We start from the raw sequence: 10,640 nt of genomic DNA on the forward strand, positions 1-10,640 counted from the left end.
CGCAAGTAATTGCTTCTTTCAAACTGTTTATTTATTGCCACAATTTGATGTTGGTGGATTTAAATATACTACTGCCATAAAAAGACATTTTATTTCAATTTAAATTCATTATTCTCTACATAAAATCCAATTTGGCCTTCTAAATGGGCCTATCCTTATTTAGGCATAGCATACTGGGGGAAAGATCATTTTTGGACAGACATTTTTTTCAGGGGACACCGTAGGCTAATTTCCTTGGTTTATTGGTTTTACCAGAGCTGGAAATGTCTAGTGTGGCCGCGTTCTGCTCTCAGTTGGATGTATTGTGTCGCAGATCTGTTGTTTCTGTGCGTGTGTATCCTCCCTGTTTTGTGGCAGATGTTCTCTCTACTGCACGTGTGGCACGCAGTCACCCTAAAAAAACAAAAAAAAAAAAACGAGTAAAGCCGATGCCCATTCGCTGTTTTCCGCTCTGTATGCTCAGGTGACAGTGCTGGAAATGACACGAGGTTTTTTGGCGTGCGTGCGTTTGTGTATCGAGCTTAAGGCTTAAGTACCGTTGCTCGGCAACACTTTGCATCCGTATGTTATTTTAAGTTTTAAATGTCAAGTAAAAACAAAGGTTTTACTAGCATATGGTAGCAGTATCAAGTGATAAATAGGGAGTGTGTGTTTGCACATGCACAGCTTTATTTATGCTTCTCTGGGTGTCATCAAATGCCTCTCCTGACAGTCATGCAGGGAAACATGTAACACTACACTGGAGACTTAAAAGATGCTTTACCAGTTTACTAGAACAACTTGCAAACCTGCAGATGTGTCTGCCTTTATAGTGGTTGTCTGACCCTGAATTGTGTGAGTGTGACCCTTTGATGTTCGACAGGAACCAACAGCCTAATAAGCGTCTCTCACTTCCCAGGCCCAGACTGGCCGTCCAGCAGTGGTCCGCTCACCTGGGGCGTGTGATCTCATTATCTCCACAAGGCGCTGTGTTGTAATAATAGGGGGGGTATACTGTCCTGCAGGTGCAGCATAAAACCTCATCTGTCCAGCCGCATTTACAGGCTGCACTCTGGCCCTCTCAGTCAGTTGAGATTTCTCCGGTGCGGCCAGATTGGGCGCGCGTCGACACCACCTTCAGTCCAGCTGTTTTGTTTTAACAGGAAAAAAGGGACCCTGACTGTGTACAGTCGGCATAGAAACGAATCTGTCATGCCACCGGACTTGAGCCTTGGAAAGTCGGACTGCATTTTGTGTGCTCAGTTTTTCCTGCTAGCTTCAGTTCTGAGATGTGTCCGTTGAGAATCCACTGAACCTGAAAGAAATGTTTCAGACCGATCGGCGGGGCGCTTTTAGATCATAACATGACTCATCGCCTCTCAAAACCCCCTGAAAGCCCTGTGATTAGTGCATTTGTCCCATCAGGTGTGGAACGGGTTTACGCTGATGGCTGAGTGATAGTAAAGATATTGACAGTGAAAAGATTTTGTTCCAGTGCCCAAAGTGCCGCCAAATGCCAAAATTTCCCCCCAGCTCAACTCTGAATCGGTACCAAACATCCAATGAGCAGGGGGGGAGCTATCGGGCTTTTAACTTCAGCCCAGTGCAAGCAAAATGCCATGCGGGTGTGCCAACACGTGCACGATATGTCTGTGTATGCCTATGCCCGTGTGTGGGGCTATAGAGTTGACCTGCTCCTCATTTTGAGGTGAGAGTCAGGTGTTTGTCAGTCCACACTGTATTTTCCATTTCAGTGCACATCAGTGCAAACGTCAGTACTCATTGACTTCATCCCCAAAAACCCACACAACCACACACTTGGACCCAACAAACTCGCATCGCGCACATACCCACACCCGTGGACACAAACACTCCAGCGCACACAGGGTGGACCTTGATAGCATCTCAATTTATAATTTTTGCTGTTCACATGTGTGAAACCGCTGTCTTGATTTTGCCTTGCTACTTACATCGTGATTTCCCTCTTGTCTGCCAAGTGTGTTCGTGGCACATGCCAATGCAGATGAGGGTATGCTACTGACGAGTAATTTACAAATTAATCTGAAAACACAGAGCATACTGCGCACTCAGTGAACACACAAATTGCAAAGCATTCTACGCATTTAATGCTATTTGTCTCCCCCTCCCTGATGCTAATTTTACCCTCTGCTTCTTTCAGAGATTTCCTTTTTTTTGTGTGTCTAATTTCTTCAGCCTCTCCTCCACGCTTCCCTGCCCGTTTCTTGTGTCTCTCTCCTTCCCTGTCACCCTTCACATTAGCGCTGCGGTGTCATTCACGGGGACGGTGGGAGAAGGGCAGAGTAAATCAGTCAGGAGGAGGTCACTCGGTGTCCGGCATCGCCTGTAATATCCTTGCTGGAAATGAGCGTGGTGCTGATTTGCATGATCACACAGCGTCCACCAGACAGCCAGCGCTTCATTACCCACTGCAAACGCACACAGGAGGATTAGGGGAAGATGAGTAAAGCCACAAACACTTAAACACAGGCGGAAACAGCTACACTAAGACACACACGTGCACACATATACTGTCCATCAGATTAATGCAACCCGACACCGTTTGCAGCTGAGCGGTGGCAAGGATGACGACACACCCCACACATACATTGTCTCACTGGCTTGAAAAGTTGAGATTAAGGAACGCGTCAATCTTCAGGCATTTCGAAAGCTATCACTCTGAGCCACATTGCATAGGAGCCTAGCTTGTTAAACCTTGCCTATCACTGGCTCGTCTGTATAATCTCACCGCCGGGCAAACATAAAAGAGAGCCGTGCTGGCCGCAGAGCGTCAGTGGACAGGTACATGACTGATCTCTGTACAAGGAAAGGGACAATCGATACAGAGCTATTGAAGCCCTGGATCAATGAAAGGCCAAAGGATTCACAATGCAGAGGCCACCTCCAAACACCCTCCCATTGCTTCATGGTGTGAGAGCAGCGCATTAAAGCTTGTAAAATGTGCGAGTGTGTGTGTGTGTGTGTGTGTGTGGGTATTTGACAGAGAGTGAAAAAGTGAGCTTTGCTTGTGGCATGTGCACAGATATATGCCCGGACATCCCCTCCCCGCTGTCATTGGAGGGAATCGGCGTCCGTGTGTGTGCGTCAGGTGCCAGGACAGCCAGCCTTTTGTGAGCACAGCTTCGATCAATAACTGCTCGGAAAAATTTACTGCACAGATGGCACCTTGAGCTGGGGCCCTTCCAGGAATTACAGGCTTGTGGGAGATTTACACCTTTAGGTTACTTAGAGCTAAAGATGCCTGCGACATTGTGTAATGTAAAGGAGGAGGATAATATAAGCAACACTGTGCAGCTACGCTAGGCTTGGATTAATGTGGCTTAACTTGATCGTTGCAGAGAGGGCAAGCTAAGGTCCCTTTTATAAAAGACGGCGTCACCGAGAGGCTGCGGTTTGATTATTCTGTGTGATTTGAAGGTGATTCAAGGTGAATCCTGAGGTGCGGGGTGGCATTTATACATCCACACCCTCACGTGTACACGTGTGTGATTATATGCAACATCCCATGTTTGCATATCCTGTTCGAGCCCCTGCCTTCCACGAACGCCGACTCGCTCTTTGAAATCACCAAGGCGCAGACTGTGTTTCAGTCTGCTTCTATTCAAGCAGCCGTTGCACTTTGAAGTCCGACACGAGGCTTTTATCTTGTTATCTTGTTATTTCATTGTATTCCCCTGCGCAGCGCCATGCAAAATCCTGAGGGCTACAAAAAATACCCAGGGCCCTCCCTCTCCTCCGTAACACACAGCCGACAATGATTGCAGGAGGGAGGTAATGAAGAAAAACAAAAGCGTCCATTTTATATTTGAACTAGAGCAGAGGGGAATTTCCAGTTGACCATATACTGTAATGACGAGCCTAATTAATCAGATACATAATTCATGGGATGGAAACATGTGCCGTGAAAGGGAAGGGGCGGGTGTGTGAGAAGACTAGACTGCATCATCAGCCGTTTCTTTGAGAGAAGATAGAGAAGAACACCGAAGTGTGTTTCTGTGTGTAGCAGGCATGCGGTGTATGTGCTCAGCCCGCACTCCAATGTCCTTTCCTTAAAAGGTTTTTAATACGGGGCCGCAAATTTTGTATTCTTGTAACCATTTTTTCAAAACACGGTGTACTCGAATCCATTCCATCTCTTACGAATAACCCAAACAAATTTCAAAGTCAATCCGTGCTGACATTGACGCATCCATCCATTAACTAAATATCCAATGGTTCTAAAAACAATCTGTTTGAGAGCAAATATAATCACGTAGACTCCACAAAAAGGGCATCAAGTCCCTATCAAACCCTCTTGAGCTGAGACACCACCCTGATGAAGGTAAGATGACCTAAACATCTGATGAAAAAAAGCCTGTGTATTGGAGGAGAGTTGCGTGACGCACTGCAAAAATCAAATATATAGACATGTCATTAAAATCTCCTATAACTACTACTTGGACAAGTAAGCACTAATAATAATGAAGAAATCCGTAAGCCACCTTTAGGTTCGTAACACGTAAGAATGAGATCGGTAATGCTTCCGTACCGATGGTAAATGAATGAATCAATCTGGTGGCGGTCAACAGAGAACGAGTGGGTCAATACCAAAGAACCCAGAGAGCACTGATCACTCATGACAAAGATTCAAATAAGAGCATCATGGATTCGGCCTGTAATGAGAAGCCTTTTGGTGCCACATTCAGAGATCAATAACTAAATATAGGGGGTGTTAATGGTCTTCTAATGATACCGGAGCTCATCACACGGGGCTAAAAAAGTCACCCATCTGCAGCTCAGATGAAGCACGCATTTGTTTGGTCAACTTTTTTTTTTTTTAATCTTTGGCTTCACATAAAAAGAGGAGAGACGTTCAAATGGTCAATGGAAACGACAGTCTTCTCTGATGATGCCCTTTTTCGTTGCTGACACATTAGTCAGCCAGACCTTGGTGGTAGTTGTTATTTGCTCTGCTCCAGCTCCTCTCCGGGCTCCTCTCCCCTGCTGGCTGGGTCTGGGAGACACGAAGGCGGGTCCGTTAGCTCATTTCCATTTCACCTGCTGCATATTTCCGTGCGCGGCACGACCGCCGGTTGTTGTGGTACAGATTCGGCAAGGTCAGCTTGAGCCGTTGCCGCGGAGACAGGGTTACACTGGGGGGTGATTTGGTATCAGTGAGCATGTTCTTTATGGAGCTGAGTTAAAATAGATTTCATCCACACATCGGATCCAACAAGTTACCCATAAGCAGTCTCTGTCTGCACCCTTGTCAGTCTCTCGATCTGCCTTCTCCTATGTTCGTCAGATTACTGATTATCTAAATATTCGTTAATATTCTCTCTATCAGCGCTTCCTGTAATTGACTTCCTGAAAAATAATGCAAGTCAGTCTGAAGAAACATTTCTGCTTCCTATTTTTTTTTTTTTTTTTTCTTCGCATCATTCTCTCTGTCCAACCGCTCCTCGAGCTTTCAGAGAGGCAGACAGCACAGGGGACAGGCTTGTCCTCACTCCAACGCGCACAAAAGGGCTTTGATGCTCAGGCGGGAGGACCGAAAACTCTCACTGGCGGCCGCCCGGGTTCCTGGCTCCGGGTGGCTCATCTAGGGCCAGAACTGCAAACGCTGCAGGAAATAAAGAGGGAAAAAGAAAAAGTGAACAAGAAGGAAGAGAGGGTCAGAGAGAGAGAGACAGAAAGAAAGCTGCTGGGCTGTTAGTCGTCAGTTCGGGGCCCATTCCTGTGGTGGAGCCATCTGCCGAGGGAAGGAGAGAGACAGAGTGGCATCCATTCTGGTTCCAGTGCTACTACTGAGAATCTTGACTGTACAATCCGCAGATGAAACCGCTGAATGCCTAACTGAACCCAGACAGTCTAAAAATACACAAGATAAGACAATACATCTCTGAAACTGATTCTGTTCAAGTTTAGTGGAGACTGTGTTAGAGGGGAGATGAGGGGGGGGGCATTGATCATTAGCAAACGCTGCAGTTATTCCTCATTGTGCTACTAACCTTCACCGTGCCAAGCAACCTTAAAGACAGACTGTCCAGTTTGTAAATTTGGCCTCTAGGGAACCAAACAGATGGACACAGGCGTATTGTATAGAGATTGCCATATGAACAACTTAATCAAATACTAATTGAAATGAAGCCAGGGGATCACAGTCCAAACTCCATATATGGTAGGCCGCGGAAGAACAGAAATTTCCGGATATGACTGGATTTGACACTTAGCGTGCTATTTTTGTGGCGGCACAAAGACCAGCTCAAGCAGCAACCAGTGAAATTCACTTTATCTGCATTTATCGTGTTTGAGGCAGGAATGTCGCTAACTTATTCTGCATTTATCTATAAATTAGTAGCAGTGATTCTTCCAGCATCTGCTGTCCACAGCTGCTTCGTACTGTCTGAAAAGCTTACCAAATCCCTGCAGCCATCTGAAGGCAGCAGGGTACACGTTAATAAATCTGCAGCCCTGGAATTCAGACGTGCCGGGCAGCGCCATTACGCACCGCTGTCCACCTTGTTTACCTTTATTAGATCCTATGCAACAGGACAACAGGGCTGCTACAACATAATCTCATACAATACTACGCCAGATTGGTCTGTTATGACTCAGTTTTCTGTTTTTTAAGTGGGAGATTACAGCGGCTCATTAAACCTCTGCATCATTGCCTCTTTTCCAAATGTTTTTTGTTAGCAATTGTAGGTGTTCATTTTTTATTCTTGAATTCCGTAACAGTGCAAATGCTGTTGTGTCCCAATTTACGGTGTGATGTGAGATACAGTAGAAATAAAAACCTGCACCATCTGCCTCTGGCTGCGGATTGGAGCTGCTGTGTGTTCAGATCATGCTGCTCTGCACCATCCACGCGACAATGTGATTTTTTTTTTTGGGAGAAGCCTTTCCATTTGTTGAGCTGTTGTCATGCGTCGCTATGACTGGCACAGCTGTCTCAGAGCGACCGGACCAGTGATGTGACTGGCTGAGAGCGAAGTTGTCCGATTCACCACACCCTCCGATTTATTTTCCACCTCAGCCAACCCTTGCGCACTTTGCACTGCTGCAAGGAGGCTACATGAACCAAGGTAGCAGGTGCGCCTGGAGACCTCAACAGTCAGCGCTCCCAAGACCTACGGCTTTGCGCTTGTCGCTGCGCTCGTGCCGTTTGAATTTGGGCCTTGTTGCAAGAAAGTCTGATGACGAGGATGTCCATCCATGTGGGCAAGAGAGTTGTGTGCATGATCATCTTAAAGAGAGAGAGTGCGGTGTGTGTGTTTATGTAGGTACATGGCGTTACTTCCAAGACAATTTGGCTCAATGCAGGAGTCCAGATTTTACCAAGCTCATAGGCTTTTTTTGTTTTAGACAGACACGAGTAAACATGACTGACGTGATTTCTTTCTGTGGAACATTTCTTTCCAGTACACCCACCAGCCTCACACAAACACTGGTGACACTAAAGTGGAATATATTTGCTGCCGTCCACTACCAGAATTAACTGGTGGCAATGAGACGTGTGTGTGTGTGTGTGTGTGTGTGTGTGTGTGTGAAACACTACTGCCACCACTGGATATAATGGGAAAGATGCAGTTTAGCCTACTTCATATGAATGATGGTGGAGGCAGAGCTAGATTTTAAAGTGTACATGGGGTTGTTCGAGCGGTTGGTACTTGCTGCACCTGATGGAATGGATTAAGATCAAAAACTTGTGGCATATAAATCAGCTTGGATTTGCAGCAGTATATATATATAACACAGTGCTGCAGCTCGAGTATTTCTGCAACGCCAACACGAGTCTGCAGCTGGAGTGCCTGGAAAGGATACCTAGTCTCGCCACATCACCTGAAATAACATAGAGAAAAACACTGTAGGTAGCATATCAGAGGTGCAGCTTTTCAAGGAGTGTGCAATAGGCACTAGCTCAGCACAAATGGCAGACGCCTTTAGGGGAAATTATATTCCCCCATCAGAGCATGACTGACAGCTGTTAGAAACTGCGAGTGTGTTTTGGAGTTTTGATCATTAATCAGACAACACGCCGACAGCACTGACGGATTGCCTTCGCCACTGCATAATCTACATGCTGCTTTCCCTCTCGAGCTACACTTGAGGTCGACTGTGTGCCTGCGAAAGAGAGTAAAAGTAGAGAAAGGAGAAGACAATCTATCTCCATTATCCTTTTTCACCCCGGTTATTTAGCTTCACATCAGGCTGACTCCCTCGTTTCCTCTGCTCTATCACATTTTCACCCCCCCCCCCGTCTTTTCAGCTCAATGTCTTCCTGTTGTTTCTTCCTTCTGTTGTTCCACTAGCTGCAACTCTCACCCTGGGGAAATACTGCTTTCCTAATGACATGTACAGACTGTGCGTTGCAGAGAGAAAGGGATGTTTAATGTTGCCTGAGTGTGACACTGTTTAAAGTGAGTTACAGCGAGTTACAATTTCTCGGGGTGCCGTCCATGCTCCCGTGTGTGAGTGAGCATGCAATGACAGGCACAATGTCTCATCAGCACTGTCGTGCACACACTTCGGGGGGGGGTTTGGTGTTTCCGTCACAAAATAGGTACATGCTGCCTCCTGCTGTTCAGTAATGCAAACTAACATTTATGTCTGCCTAAAGCAAGTTTCAATATCATAAAAGTATAATCCTCAAATATGATTATAGAGCAGTAAACCAAATTCAGTTGATCATTCCACCCCGCAACACATATCCAGTTCCTAAGCAAACATATCTGCCGCTGCCCGGTTGCCAGTCTCTCTCCCCAGTCGAGCACTGCGCATGGCTCTCAAAACCGGGGCCTCGCCTCCACGGGCCACTGTTCCATCTTTCAACTTCAGTTCCAGAAGTGAGCGGACCATCTGAAGTCCACCTGCTGCTCTGGCGTTCTGGGACAGGGCGGGAGGGGAGGACACCGTATTTTCTCAGCAGGGGAATCCAGGGCCAAGAGGCTCAGACAGAGACTCGGAGTGAGACTGAGCGGCCGCAAGACAGGAACTGACAGGAACAGAGGTCACAGCTGGGCCAGTCCACCCGCACAATCAAGCATGGTTGTGTGTAATTGATGGATAATTTGCTTGTGGGATACACAAACACACAGAGCTATCTATTTTTCAAACACTAATTGAACTCTATTGAGACTATGTAGAACTGTTATTTCCCCACTGACAATGGGAGTAATGGGGCAAAACAAAACTGTGCCAAAGGACCAGAAGCGGACATTTCAAGTCTTTTCAGCAGAGGAAAATGTGACCAAATCATGCATAGTGGCAATCATAAACACTATCCTTGATTACACTCTTAACCACCGTCAAGTGGGATAATGACGGCGGTTCATCAGGAAAAGTCTTTCTATGTTTTTGGCTTGATTTCAGACTGTCTGTAGTGAACCCTCTACAGGGTGTAGGTTGTAAACCCAGTTTGGCAACTGACCTGGGTGCCCAGGAGCTATTAATTACACTCAAATGACAAACTCTAATAAACTCCTGCAGCTTTGTCCAAAGGAATTTGGTTTGGAAAGGTCAGTACCAAGGGGGAAAAAAAAAAAAAAAATGTCAGGGCCTGGTATGTGGACAGTGTCAGGGGCACGTAGTGTAAGGATGGGGGGGGACAATTTATTTGCATGGGATCAAGAACTAAATAATGTAGGTGTGCCTAAGTGACGGTCTAGAAGTAAAAAGATGTCTGGGAATTAGTGTGGTACAAACACTGACATCATATAGGCCAACTACAACCTAAAGATCCTGAAAAACCAGTAAGGTAGTGTATGCTAGTCACACATTGTTTCTCCTGTGACATACATTGTTGGCATTGCAGATGTGCGAGTAGGTGAAAAAGCCTGAGCACGACAACGTTATTAATTAACGGGAAATAGAAATGTTTTGAAGCTTAAGTGTAATTCGGTGGTGTCCTGGGACTCGGCACACTCGAGTCACATTGTCAAGCATAAATGAGCAAGAAGCTCTTGCTGTTGTCAATTAATGAAACAGTTCAATTGCTGTATGTCTTCCAAGGCGGGTGGCTTTCAGCCAGGACACAGTTCACCATTAGCATCCCTGTCTCAGTGTCTGCTTGCTAGGTTGGCAGCGATAGGATACCGTTCCCTGGGGGGAGGAGGATAAAAGGCAAGCTTTTTGTTATAGTGTAATAACCAGGGACTTATAACCCTAGGCTTTTGTCAAGCTACAACAGAAGCTGTTGATAGTTGAGCAAGATGATAAAGAGATGGGTCTTTGCAGTCTACACAGTTAGAGCTTAGTTTGACCAACAGTCTGTCTGGAAAAGGCGTTAAATGGTTTTCTATTTTCCTTGATACCATAGAAATCTTTTCATGAAATGAACATTTAAAACCTGGGCAGGAGAGGTATCACCAACCAACCAATCAAAAAAAGTCCCGACAAGTTAAGACTGTGGTGGTGTATATAAATACACTATAATCGGATGGCATACTGCATGTTTGATTTATTCCAAAGTGCTGGTACGCCGATTATTATACTCGTGTGCCCAGGAAATGTATAAACATTAAGTAAAATACTTGTTTTTAAATTTAACACTAGTAATTAAAATCAGCTAAACCCACTGTTAATGCTCAAAGAATGGTAACGTCATCAACAGGCACTGACTAAAACACTGAACGGGTGTG

Source organism: Xiphias gladius, chromosome 3 (assembly GCF_016859285.1).
Source record: "Xiphias gladius isolate SHS-SW01 ecotype Sanya breed wild chromosome 3, ASM1685928v1, whole genome shotgun sequence".
NCBI lineage: Eukaryota > Metazoa > Chordata > Actinopteri > Istiophoriformes > Xiphiidae > Xiphias > Xiphias gladius.